The sequence below is a fragment of the Vulpes lagopus genome, chromosome 9 (assembly GCF_018345385.1).
Source record: "Vulpes lagopus strain Blue_001 chromosome 9, ASM1834538v1, whole genome shotgun sequence".
Classification (NCBI taxonomy): domain Eukaryota; kingdom Metazoa; phylum Chordata; class Mammalia; order Carnivora; family Canidae; genus Vulpes; species Vulpes lagopus.
Genome location: NC_054832.1, coordinates 67,379,941 through 67,393,375, shown reverse-complemented (window position 1 = coordinate 67,393,375; position 13,435 = coordinate 67,379,941). Strand labels below are relative to the sequence as shown.

The window sequence follows — 13,435 nt, the reverse complement described above, 5'->3', positions numbered from 1 at the left end:
GTTTCCTCTACGGGAAATACATCTCCAGACTAGGGGAGAGAGGGGTACACAGCAGTGAGGAGGAGAAGACACAGGAGGTCTAACTAGTTCTCAAACAGATAGTACCCCAGCTTGCCTAACTTCAGAACCACCCCGTTTTGCCTCCATGTCTGAAATAATGGATGCTTTTTATGGTTTTACGAGTATAACTTGAGTCTGTCCCTATCTTTCCTACTGCCATCAATTCCCGCTTATCCATTCGCTTCTACCTTTCAAAACTGTGTGGCCTTGCCTCCTCTCATATTTGCCCCATCCTTGTGGATTATGTCTTTAAAATATAGTTTGGACTTTTTAAAAAAGATTTTATTTATTTAAGTGAGAGAGAACGAGAGCAGAGGGAAGGGTAGAAGGAGAGGGAGAGAGAGAGAATCCTCAAACAGACCCCCTGCTGAGCAGTGAGCCCTACTTGGGGCTCAATCCCAGGACCCTGAGATCATGACTTAAGCTAAAGTCCACTAGTTAACTGACTGAGCCACCCAGGCTCTCCTTTACTATTGTTTTTGTAAGTGTGCTTTCAGTACCTTATCTTAAAAAGAGCCCAACATAGTGTCATTTTTATTTTTTACTCTCTCACAGTATATACCAATGTCTTGCAAATAGTAGACACTAAACTGGCATTTGAATGCTTTGAACGTATCCAAAACAGTACTACAGCACTTTCACATACTACAGATTGATATATTTGACAAATTAATAAAACTAAGTAACTCTTTTCCCCTATAATAATGAAACATATAGATAGCTCATAAGTTTTTTTAAAAATATGTATTGGAAAAAGTTGACAACATTGTGAGTGGGCATTTTATCAACTCCTGTGTTCTTACCTATTCAACAAATATTTATTGAGAAGGCACAATGTCACAAATAATCACTGAGATTAATGTTAGTATTTTGTTACACAGCATGTCTATTATAAATTGGATATCATTAAATTACTAGGAATGTCCCCCAAATGAATTTTATAGGTTAAGATTTGTTAGCTCCCAAATCAAGAACAGATTGAAGTGAACAGTTCTATGATTTATATGTGTCACTAAATATGACTTTGATATATAGAATCCCTCATTCTATTACAAAATTTAATAATGCAAATGGAGTTTTAGTTTATTGCCTCTGTATAAAGCTTCATCAGTTTCTGAGAGGGCTAGAAAGTTAATTGTAATGTATTTGGAATCTTTTTAGAATCAGGTTGCTATTATTAATATGTCTTGCGACTGGAATTAAACCACTAGATTTTGATAGATCAGGGTTTCAGTTTATCCAGATAGTATAATATTTCCTTAGGGGTGTAGTATTAGATATTTAATTTTTGTACTTGGATATTTGATCTATACAACTTTATGGATCAGCAAGCAATATAATTTTCCAGACATGTCTCCATTTTTCATTTTAGAAAGAGACCAATTGCTTATATAATAGCATAGCATTTCTTATGTAACAGCTTGCACAGACTGTAATTGGTTTTCATTTATAAAATGAAAAATATGAAGTTTGTATATTCAGACTGGTTTATTGAAGGAGTAAATCTTTACACAAAAGATGACAGTATTATTTTTTAATGTACATAGGGGGGGTTTTTAGGAAAAATAAATGTTTTGATAGATTTAACTCATAAAATACAAAGGACCCCTTTTTTTCATCAAAAGACTTGCATTATTTTATCTTTTACACCATATGTACACTATTTTGATTAAAATAAAAAATTAATTGGAAAGAAAAATACCGAAAATCTATTGGACATTTTCCACATGTCAGATATTCTGCTAAACACGGTAAGCAAGTTCTTTCATTGTATCTCATAACAGCCTTATAAATTTATTGCTATTCACATTTTACAGATTAGAAAAATGTCAAGGATTAATAACAAAGCAATAATAATATAATATTTAAAAAACTAATATTCACTACATGTTAGTGAGTACAAACTCTACTTGGGTCAGGCACTGTTTAAAATGCTTTGTGTGTATCATGTGATCCTCACCACACAGATGAAGTAGGTGATCATTCCCTTTCTATAAATGAAAAAGGGAAAGGATGCTTTCCCTCAGAGGAAAGAAAAATAACTGACCCTAAATCACAAGGCCAAAACTCAGACACAAGTCGCTGCATCTGTAATTGGTGCCAAGGTAGGACTCTTGGATCACCTGGAAAAATCGATGATGGAAGTAACAGAAATCCTGACCCAAGCGCTGTAGATGTGAAGGGCATCTAGCCTTTGCATGCCAAACCCCAGAAGTAGAACAGGTTTCAAAGGGTGGCTGATGCAGTAATGTCATCAAGGACCCAGGTTATTAGCAGGTCCCTGTTTTGCCATGTCAGTCCACCTTCCAAAATCAGGTCTGCCCCTTAATGGCTACCAATTAAAGCAAGTTATTTAAGTGATCTGAAAATAAGCCCAAGTATATTCAAATATATCTGAGAATGACACAGTGTTGGTTGAGGACTGGAAACAGACCAGGCTTCATAACCTAGTGCCTATTGGCTCATCCGCAGTTTCAGCAGTGTGACAGCATCTACTCCAGAGGTTGTTGCAAGGATTAAGTCAATTAAAATATGTAAAGTGCTGAGAACCGTGGCTGGCACATTATAAGTGCCACATGTGTTAGTGGTTGTTGTCATCACTGGTTTTTCTTGTTACTCTGTTATGACAACGTTCAGAAAAAGAAGTGATAGTACTCTCTGAGATCTGAAGAAAATTCTTAGTCCTTGTAACTAATTTTCTCCCACCTATACCAGAGGGAGTTGAGTTTCAAGGCCTTTCTTAAGAGTCACCAGACAGTATAACAGATTCAACCTTAGCCCAACAGCCAGGGCACTCCACAGTGGAGGGTAGAGTCATCAACCCTGAAGTACGGGGCCATGCAGGAGTGAGCACGAAGGAACAGGTCTCAGAAACCTTTCTGATCTCCTATGAATATGATACGGAAGCTGTTAGCCTTGGTGCACCAAATAACTTGACATAAGGCCTAGTGTAAATAGGCAAGCAGCATGTCAGCACCTGAGTGTGCCTCCCTCCTCTGCAGCATAACTGCTGTTTGGTTGAAACCCTGACTCCTAATTCGATGATCAGGGCTAGGTCACCGAGGCTTGTTTGGACTGACCTCCTATGTTCTCTTCCCAGCTCAGATAGTGCAGTCAGCCAATGACCTTCTCAGTAAGAGACCCCCACACACAGTCCTCTTTTGGTCAAAGATATACAAGAGGCTATGCTTGCCTGCCAGACTCTTCAAACAAATGATAATAATAATTCACTATCTCCCTGACTTGAGAGAATGGTTTTAAGAAGCAAATATGATAGGATGTGAAAATGCTCTGTAAAACTGTAAGACCCAGCAGTAAAGCATGAGGGTTAATTTACCCCTACAGGACTTCTGATCCATCTGCTAGGGCCATAGATTAGTCCTTTTCTGATAATAGATTAATGGCAGATGTACAACATTAGAAGCTATGTGGCTCATTAACCCATGACACTAGAATCTTAGTTATAAAAGTGAGCAACTTTATAGAACACATATTAGTGAGAACATTAACAAAATGATCAAGATTTAATGTTTCCTAATGGGCCATTATATCCTTTTTGTTCTTGAAGCAGATTAAAAAATACATGAATCTGTGGCATAGAGATTAATGTCATTCTAAAGAGCTAGCATCAGAACACTGATAGATACATGGGGAGCTGCTCCCTTTGGCCTAGAGACTGGAATTCTCTAAAAAAAAAAAAAGAAAAAAACTTAGAGAATAAAAACTATTAGGAATAATCTCTAGAAGCTGGACGAAACTTACCTAGAAATTAACCTGCCACTGATACTGTATCTGATATCCAAAATTAGTAAGGAGGCTCTATCCACATTTAAGTTATCATAGCTTCAATTCTACTTTAAAAATTGCTGTAGCAAAAAAAAAAAAAAAATTGCCGTAGCAAAGGAACATTTAATCACAAGGTAGCACTGAATTTTACTGCAAATGGAAGTTTGACTTCAGCTAAAAGTAGTTCCACACCCAGAATATGAAATGTGAAGAGACCATAAGTCAGTAATCCTATGACCTTTACTAAATAACCATATTTATCTATAGAGAGGATATTTATTTTCTAGCCAAAGTCTTTTATTATATTTTCAATATACTTCACTGAGTAATTTTCTTAAGCTTTAGAATATTCCCTGTAACCCATTAACTTCTCAGATTTGAAAAGTGATTTTTTGGCATGCCTACACTTTACTCTTTGCTTCATCAATTAGTGTTTTCTGCCTAATATAATTGACATCATAATATAAGTCTTTAAAAAAAGTTGTGTGTCTTATTGTATGTTATATGCTTTATTATAATTAAAGTTGTATCTTTTTTTATACCAAATAATGATAATCATTATCTAGCTAATTTGATCAAGGGCTAATTTTGAATACTAAATTAGTCAAGTTAATTTTTAAGGTATTCAATATTTATACACAGATTAAAGTTCTTATTAAGTATTTAGTTTTGTTACTTTCTTATAAACATGTGTTTCTAGGAGCACCCGGATGGTTTAGTTGGTTAAGCATCTGCCTTCAGTTCAGGTCCTGATTTCAGGGTCCTGGGAGCCAGCCCTGCATGGGGCTCCCTGCTCAATGGGGTGTCTGCTTCTTCTTCTCCTTTTGTGCTCTCTCATTCTCTCTCAAATGAATAAAATAAAATCTTTTAAAAAAATATGTGTTTCTGTATGGACACGGAAAATAGGCTTTGTAAACAGAATTTAAGACCTTTTAATTTTACTAGACAAACAATAATTTACTCCTCTAAATCTTTGTGATGGTGAATCAATCAGGTGGCAAAAATTAAAGGTAAAACAATAAATTTTGTAACTTTTTCAGAGTATGACTTCTTCTCAATTATTGCTTAGGATCCTTGACATATAATTGTGCATTTTCTTGGTTAGTATGACATACTACTTGTAAAACAATCTGAGTGAAAAGGGCTGTGGTTAATAGAGAGATCATTTCTTGTTATATCCTTATAGAGCTGTAAAACTGTATATATTTTACAGCAGTGTAATTCCCTAGTACTTTAATCCTAGGACCACACCTGACTAAACTCTGAAAAATACAGTCAAACCAATTATTTATTGGTAAGTTTTAAAAAGACATCTTAATGCATCTCGTTAAATTCATGTAGCCTTTTTTCCTTAATGCATTAAACTAATTCATCTGTGTAAACATAGTGTTGTTTACAGGAATATTTTTCCTTTTAATAGTGTGGTTGAAAAGACTCAATTGTGGCAAAACCATTTTCCAAAGCTTAGCATAACACAGGTGGAAATAGTCAACTCTCAAATCCAGTGCCAATTTTTCTCATTAGCTGTCATCAAAGGCAAATTTTTTATACCTATTCCTCATCATTCCTTTTCTTTGCTATTTTTGTTTGTATAGTCTTTCCTTATCCTAAGATATATATTTGTGTTTGTTTTCTGTAAGGATTTTATGGTTTATATTTTATGTTTAACTCTTTAGTAGATTAAAAAATTGACCATTTGATTTTAAAGTGTGCGTCTTATTCATTTTATTTAAGAACCAATAATTCATCAATGAACATTTATTACTTACCCTCTGTATGTTTAGCCCTGTGTCAGGTACTATGTATGTAAAAATGAATCCATGCCAGCTCTTGAGAAACATAAAATCAGTGGGCAAGACCACCATAAAAAGCCAAATATACTACAGTGTGGAAAGGGCCAAAGAGCAAGATGGGGACACATAGCTATGCCAATAGTGGCAGTTTTTCTGTTTTTGATGCAGCTAGGATCTGAGTTCATGGGGTACTCTAATTACAAAGCCAGACTCACTTTAGTAGAAAAGAGTATGTGTACTCCTGGCTGTGGACTGGCTGTGTCCAAGGCTGGACAAAAACAATAGACAAATGTCACTGAGTCGGCATGCCTACTGCCAGTCCCACCTCAGAAGATCAGAAAGAAAAACAAATGAAGATCAGAAAGACCAAGCATTATGATTGCTTTTCAGGTAAATGTTAGGCATAGGATGGTCCCCAGAATTTCTGCAATGTTATATCTAACCTGTGTGTAATATGGAATCTCCCTTTCCTTCCTCTCTCCCAACTTGAGCTCCCTACAGTCTTCTCCATGTCTTTCTGCTTTTCCTACTTGTGAGATAAGAGGTGTGTGCGGAAAGGTGTGGAGCCTGGAGCACAGGTAAGGAAGAAAGGCAGGGAGCATCTGCCATCACTTCATTAAAAATCTAGGAACTATCAGAAGCAACTAGCCTAAAAAAAAGAAAGAAAATATTCTCCAATTCTGTTCCCCAGCAATTCTGTGTTGATTAGGGGCTTGATTAGATTTTCTTGGGAATGAGCCTTTGAGACTCTAGTCCACAATGAGAAGACTTAAAGAGTTCTGGGATGAGCTAGTCTTATGAATCATTGTCCTATAGTCAGCTGATGTCTTGTTTGTGTTTGTTTTTTACTCTGAGCATCTTTGTTCTCAATCTTAGCAAAGTGTTCACAAATAATCCATTTACCTTATGTTTTGCCTCGCGGGTAAGTTTTGACCATCACCAGCGCTAATGCTGTGGGTTGTTGATACTCTCTTTAATCCTCTGCACACATTTCTATTAAACACAAGAATTGACCCAGCAAAAAATTATTACAATTCAAACACAAACACTAAACCAAAGCCTTCATGTTCTGTATAGTTATGACCAAATTAAGTATTTATTAAACTAAGAAGCTGTAATTTACATATCCCCAATATAGAACTTTCTTTATTCAATACTGAGAATCATTGCATAAATGCCCAGAATGTTTTCAGTAACAATTCCTGGTGTTTTATGATGAGCTGAGGGCCCTAACACATTTATACATTCATATTGAATGATAGGAATGTCTTTATTTCTAAATGTTAATAAATAAATATGCATTGTGTAGTGTATTCTATTATAAGCTATCTGAATTTGAGAGTAGTATTCATGGGCATGAGTAAAATAAATAACCAGAGAATACTATGAATTATTAAATAGCTACACAAATTCTCAATGGAATTATTTATTATCTTGCAATTTAAATTCCATCATTCGTTAATTTTATCTAATGCATGGCTCTGACCTGTTGATTCCAGGTTTACTGAAGGTCCCCATAAAATTCTCGTTTCTCCTGCATCCACCCAGGTGATCTTTCTCTGACAATGGCAGCATATCCTTCTTCTCCCTTTTTTATTCTAGTCCTTTTTCACACACTACTCCCCAAAGCCAAGATGATCCATGCCATCAAGTTACCTGAGTTCCCACTGCAAAGCAGTCCCATCTGGCGAATGGCTGAAAGAGAAGCTACAGTTTAGATTCTGGACAAAGTGGAGAAGAGGAAGGAAGTTCCCCGTATTATGATGCCCACCAGAAAAGGTGGCTGCTGGAATGCCTAGGGGGCTCAGTCAGTTAAGCATCTGGCTCTTGATTTTGGCTCAGGTCGTGACCTCAGGTTCATGAGATTGAGCCCCAGATTGGACTCCAAGCTCAGTAGAGAGCTGCTTCAGGATTCTCTCTCTCACTCTGCCCCCCCTGCTCCTCTCTGTCAGACAAATAAATAAATCTTTAAAAAGAAAAGAAAAGGTGGCTGTTATCTTTTCAGCAACCTTTTATTTCACTGTACTTCCTCTAAGTTATGTGATGTCGGTCCATCCTTACCTAAAACGCCTCTGGTATGTGTTATGCATCTGCTCTTCCCCTTCTTCTTGGAACCTTACCAAGGGCCACGTAATAGCACGTGCTGGTCTCTGATAGAACATGACATCATGGAAAGAGGATTGTTGGGAAGATTTCTGTCCTTTCAGCATTTGTGTCACACGTGTTCATCAATTCTGGTGCCTTTTTTCATGGGGAGGTCTGTATGGACATGGACACATGGGGTCACAGACCCCTTATCAGAGTCACATCTAGAAGCTGGAAATGTAAATGTATAATGTTCCCCAACAGAGGCAGATGTACCAGACAGCCTAATTCTTCCCTGAGGATTGCCTCAATTGTAAAACATAAGGGAACTACCTGGACTTTTAAGTTGAAATAGAAATTTTATGTTAACTTGCTTAAAGTATTACAGGTGACCCAGCACATGACCTGAAATTAGAGAATGTTAAGCACATAAATGAAAATTAAACTCCTGAAGGATGGAGAGATAATGCAAGTGACTTTTCTATTTCAATTCTCCTCTGATTAAAGGTTTAAAGCAAAACAAAAAAAAAAGTAGTCAGCCAATAGTCTGCTCTGGAAATTGAGATTTTGCTTTCTTCTTCTTACTGGTGAGACTATGATGAGAATGCCGGGCCAACTGTGCCTTTCTAGCCTCACTTAGTAGGTTGGTGGTGCAACTGCTGCTTTCAATGCTCCAGGTTCTTCTGCCTCCACCAAACACGGCCCTTGGTGGTGCAACTGCTGCTTTCAGTGCTCCAGGTTCTTCTGCCTCCACCAAACACGGCCCTTGGAAAGAGTGCCCTTCACTGAGGAAACAGACTTTTAAAGGAATGACAGATGTGACAGTAAAAGGAAAGAATCTTCTTCTGTTTGATCTGTTTCTAGAAAGTCTCCAAACTAACTTTTAAAAAGTGCTAGACTTCCTCAAAAACCATATCTCTAATTCCCAGACTCTGAGAAAAAGAACTGGACCCTTGGTGGATGATTTTTTTTTTCCAGCCTCAGGGATGGTGCGGGCATATTCTGATTACTGATTGAACCAGCCTTCACTTCTCCAAACCTTGGCCTTTCAGTGTGCACAGAGCTCCTGATGCACAATTCTTATCCTCAAATAACATAGAAGATGCCATCAGGCCTTAGCACTGGTTGACGAGATATTCAAGACACCGTTCTTACAGGAAAAATATAGCAGTCTGTGTGAGTCACATAAGGGCTGCATAACTGGCTCTGAATTAAAATAGTTCTAAAGAGCTTTGTTGTGCAATATAATTAATATAGACTAGGTATTTGGGATTATGAAGTGATAATTAAGAAAGTATGAACTTTTTTTGCCATATGATGGGTAGAGAACAGTGCTTGTAAACAGTCTTTCTGTTAAAGGGCCGAGCAAGGAAAAATTTATGCAATGATTCTCAGAGAAAAATCTTGTGACCTAATAAGAGGTTTAAATTTATAATGTTCCATAAGTATAGTGAAATTATTGTGTTCACAGGAGAAAACCTACACTGTTGGACTTTTGTGTTTAGACAGAAGAGAAATAAAGCAAGCATAGACACACACTTGTGGCCTCATACTGTTAGTTACTCCTTCAGTCATTGCAAAAGGTGGAGTCACTGCAATTACCAGCATCCCTGAAGATCTACCTGAAGTTCCCCCCCATGGAAATAATCCCAGCTCCTGGTAGGAGAACTGTTTAGTGGATGTAGGCAGAGTTGTGAAGGAGAGGAGGTTTTCTACTTTGTGTAATAGTATGTCTCTTCATCTAGGTGCTTAGAGAAAAAGAGGCTAAGTATGTTTTGGACAAGTTAGATAGTTTGATTCAAAGGTAACTATCTGGGCAGCCCGGGTAGCTCAGTGGTTTAGCACCACCTTCAGCCCAGGGCGTGATCCTGGAGACCCGGGATCGAGTCCCACATCGGGCTCCCTGCATGGAGCCTGCTTCTCCCTCTGCCTCTCTCTCTATCTCTCATGAATAAATAAATAAAATCTTCAAAATAAAAAAGTAGTTATCTATAAAGAAAAAAAATTTATTTCTCCCCATGATGAGCAAATTGTAAGGGACTTAAATATTCTTTGGAAAATTACAACTGCAACTTTACCTAAGGAGAGCTGAAAATAATCTCTACTTCATTTAGGGTCATTAAAATTATTGGGATTATTCACTGCTAGTAAGAATTCACTTTCTAATATGAATTAATTAATGTTTTAGAAGCACCCTGAGCTCCTTAAAACCCCAGAACAGATACTTCCATGATAGCTGTGGGGTTAAGAAAAAAAAAAAAAAGGAAATGATCTTAAATAGCATTATTCCTAAAAGAATTAAACAGTAAGAAAATGAAACAATATATCCATTATTTAGGTAACTCCTTTGTGGCCACTGGACTTTATACAACTTGGGGAATATCTGGCTGGTGCTAACTTAATCCTGTTTAGACGAAGGGCATAGATAGAACTGTTGTTGGCATGAGGCATGTCCAAACTTGGTATGATGACATGTGGTCATATCAAAGGATCTGGGGAGATATAAAGGGGAACAATATTTCAAAATGAAAATAGCTACAAAAGGGCAGAGGTGGGCTTTTATTCTCAGTTCAGCTCTCCTCCACGGTACAGTGCATAACGCTGCCAAACACATAAACACACAAAGATTTGTGTGGAACTTTAAAGTTCCTAATGAGGAGCCAAGCAATAAGAATGGGTTAATAAACATCCCCCTGCTACAGTGAATATCCAACCAGGGTTGTATTTAAGTCACTGTCTCTGAAACTTCCACATCCCAAGAGGCTGCCTCTTGCAAGGCTTCCAAGATGGTTACTGTGCAATCTGAGATTGATGGTGATAGATAAGAACCTGCCAGAGAGGTTTTTACCACATCCAAGTTTGCAATTAATCAGACCTCTTTCCAGCCTTCACAATTATTTCAGCAAAGGAAGCAATTAAGAAAAATAGTCTTCTTTTGTAGAGGGTTTTAAACCACACCAGCAGCCACATTCATAGGTCAGCGAGACCAATATTGTTCTATTTATCCAAATACCTTTCAAAAAAGGAACAACTACAAGGGCCGCATGACTTTTCCTTCTATTTTTCAAAAATAATTCTATCACATTAAAACAAATATCTATTTTTTTCTTAAATGAGGAATTTTTCCTACCACAATTAAAAACAAGTAGTTATTCTTTTCATGTAGTGAACTTTGCAAAAAAAAAAAGAAAGAAAGAAAAAACAGATTGAAAAGAAAATTTTCTGTTGCACCAATGAAGTAAAATGTGTGCATACATGCATATGTATGCATGAATTATGAATACACTACACTATAAATATAACACATTAGTGCCAGCATGAAGCACAAAGGTAGCACAATTTTATGGTCTCAAAATCCTGATTAGCATAAAAGGCATAACATTGTGATCAAATAATTATTGATTAACACAAAGACAGAGAAGCCAGATGTGTTGAATGAGCTTGGTAATTAACTAAGTAAACTACAGGTGTTTAAAATTCATAGATTACAAATGCAAGGTATACTTGTTTTTAAAAAAATCATCTGTTAGCAAATTTTAGTGTAGTCAGGTGCAGCAATTACATACCACAAATGTCAATATCTGTGAATGTACATTATACCTTCACAAATAATTAATATTTGAATTGTTTTCAGTGCTTAAGTCTTCTGATGCTTTTGGAGGGCTGTTTTTACAGAGGCATCCCTGGTTCTGCCCAATTGGCCTGATCCACATCGAAAGTAGACAAACTAATATATAGGAATATGTGACTAATAAATTGATAACTAAAAATTAAATACAAATAGGATTAGGGGAACTTGCCTTTTTTTTTTATTCATGAGAGACACAGAGAGAGGCAGAGACATAGACAGATGGAGAGGAAGGCTCCCTCTGGGGAGCCTGATGCAGAACTCAATCCCATGACTCCGGGATCATGACCTGAGCCAAATGCAGATGCTCAATCACTGAGCCACCTAGGTACCCTGGAAACTTAACATGTAAAAGAAAAATGAAAGTTCTTTTGCAAATTGTAGGTTTTTGTTAACTTCTCCCTCTCCCATTCACAGTGGCCCTACAGTAAAAGTGGCATCATTTACATCATCTTTTTTAAAGGAATTAATGATTTCTTCAGTCATTATTTGTAAGCTGCAAGTTTTTGTTTGATTCCTTCTAATAGCATCAAAAGCACACACAAACGAATTTAAGGAAGGAAATTAGGTCTTTGGCCATGGTTCTTTTTTTAAAAAAAAGATTTTACTTATTTATTTGAGGAAGAGACTGCAGAGAACACAAGTGGAGGGGGGTGTAGAGAGAGAGGGAGAGCAAGTAGCCAGATGTGGGGCTTGATCCCAGAACCCTGAGATCATGATCTGAGCTGAAGGCAGATGCTTAACTGACTGAGCCACCCAGGTGCCCCAGCAGCCATGGTTCTTTTCCTCCTACTTTTGCACAGTGTCTCAATTATTTTAATTACACATGAGAAAGATTATTGATCATCTGTACACTACCTTTCTTAAGAAATGCATTTGAGGGGCACCTGGGTAGCTCACTTGGCTGGGCATCGGATTCTTGATTTCAGCCCAGGTCTTGATCACGGGGTCGTGAGATCAAACCCTGCATTGTCTGCTTGTGATTCTATCCCTCTGCCCCTTCCTCTGCTTGCACACACACAATCTCACACTCTCCCTCTCTCTCTCAAATAAATAAATAAATCTTTTTAAAAAAATGCATTTCTAGAACTTATGTCAATTCCAAAATGAATGAAACAGGGAAGTATGAATTTGAAAAATCCTGCAACTCCAACTTTCTTGTATAGAAAAAAAAAAAAGGTTATGAAGCTTTAGAAGAAACTCTGTGGTTTTCCAGCACTTTGTAATTGCTGACTATAGAGACAATCCCTCTCCCCTGCCATTCTACGCATGCTCACCATCCCAACCTCCATCACATAGCTGAGTCCTGCCGTTCTTAGGACTCCATAGAAATGGAATCATGAAGTATATGCTCTATTGAGAGCCTGATCTCCTTCAGTTGACATCATGTCGGTGAGATTGAATTATGTCCTTGTGAGTATCAGCAGTTCATTTGTTTTTGTTGTTGTGTGGCTTCCATTGTATGAACATACCACGTTTCTTTATCTATTCTATTGCTGATGGATATTTGGGGCGCTTTCAGACTTTGGCTACAAAGAGATGCCTAGATTTTCATATGGGTTGTTGGTAGGTATATGCATTCATCTCTCCTGGCTACATATTCAGGAGTGGAAACAGTAGATCATAAGGCATACACTTTTCTAGCTCACTGGGGATACAAGACTCTATCCAAAGTAGCTGCACAAATACACACTCCCACTAAGCAACGTAAGAGGCACTTTGATGGATATGTGGTTGCTTTCTGTTTTTTTTAAAGTTTTCTCAATTCTCAGCTGAAATTGTGACACAAACACCTAGCAATTAGATTTGTTCAGTCTTTTGATTAAAAATATATATATTGAGCTGTTGGCATGGGAAAACAGTGTTGATTATATTGGGTTTATCATCTTGTAGGTGAGTCAGAAAATTGACTATAACAAAAGAATGAGTCTTCATTACCCAAATAAAGATATAAAATTAGGTGGAAGAACTAGGCACTTGGGAACACATAGAAGAGTTATATTGGCCCAGACTTTCCAGGGGCCAGGGATGATTTTTCTCTGCTGAAACCTAAAAATAAATGGGACTTGGCCAGGTACCCAGG

At 37.3% G+C, this 13,435-nt stretch overlaps 1 protein-coding gene across 4 annotated transcripts in view; it reads left to right on the top strand.

Annotated features, from left to right (window-relative positions):
- NKAIN3 (sodium/potassium transporting ATPase interacting 3) overlaps window positions 1–13,435 on the top strand; it is a 605,524-nt gene that overhangs the window by 431,102 nt on the left and 160,987 nt on the right. The window lies entirely within an intron of this gene.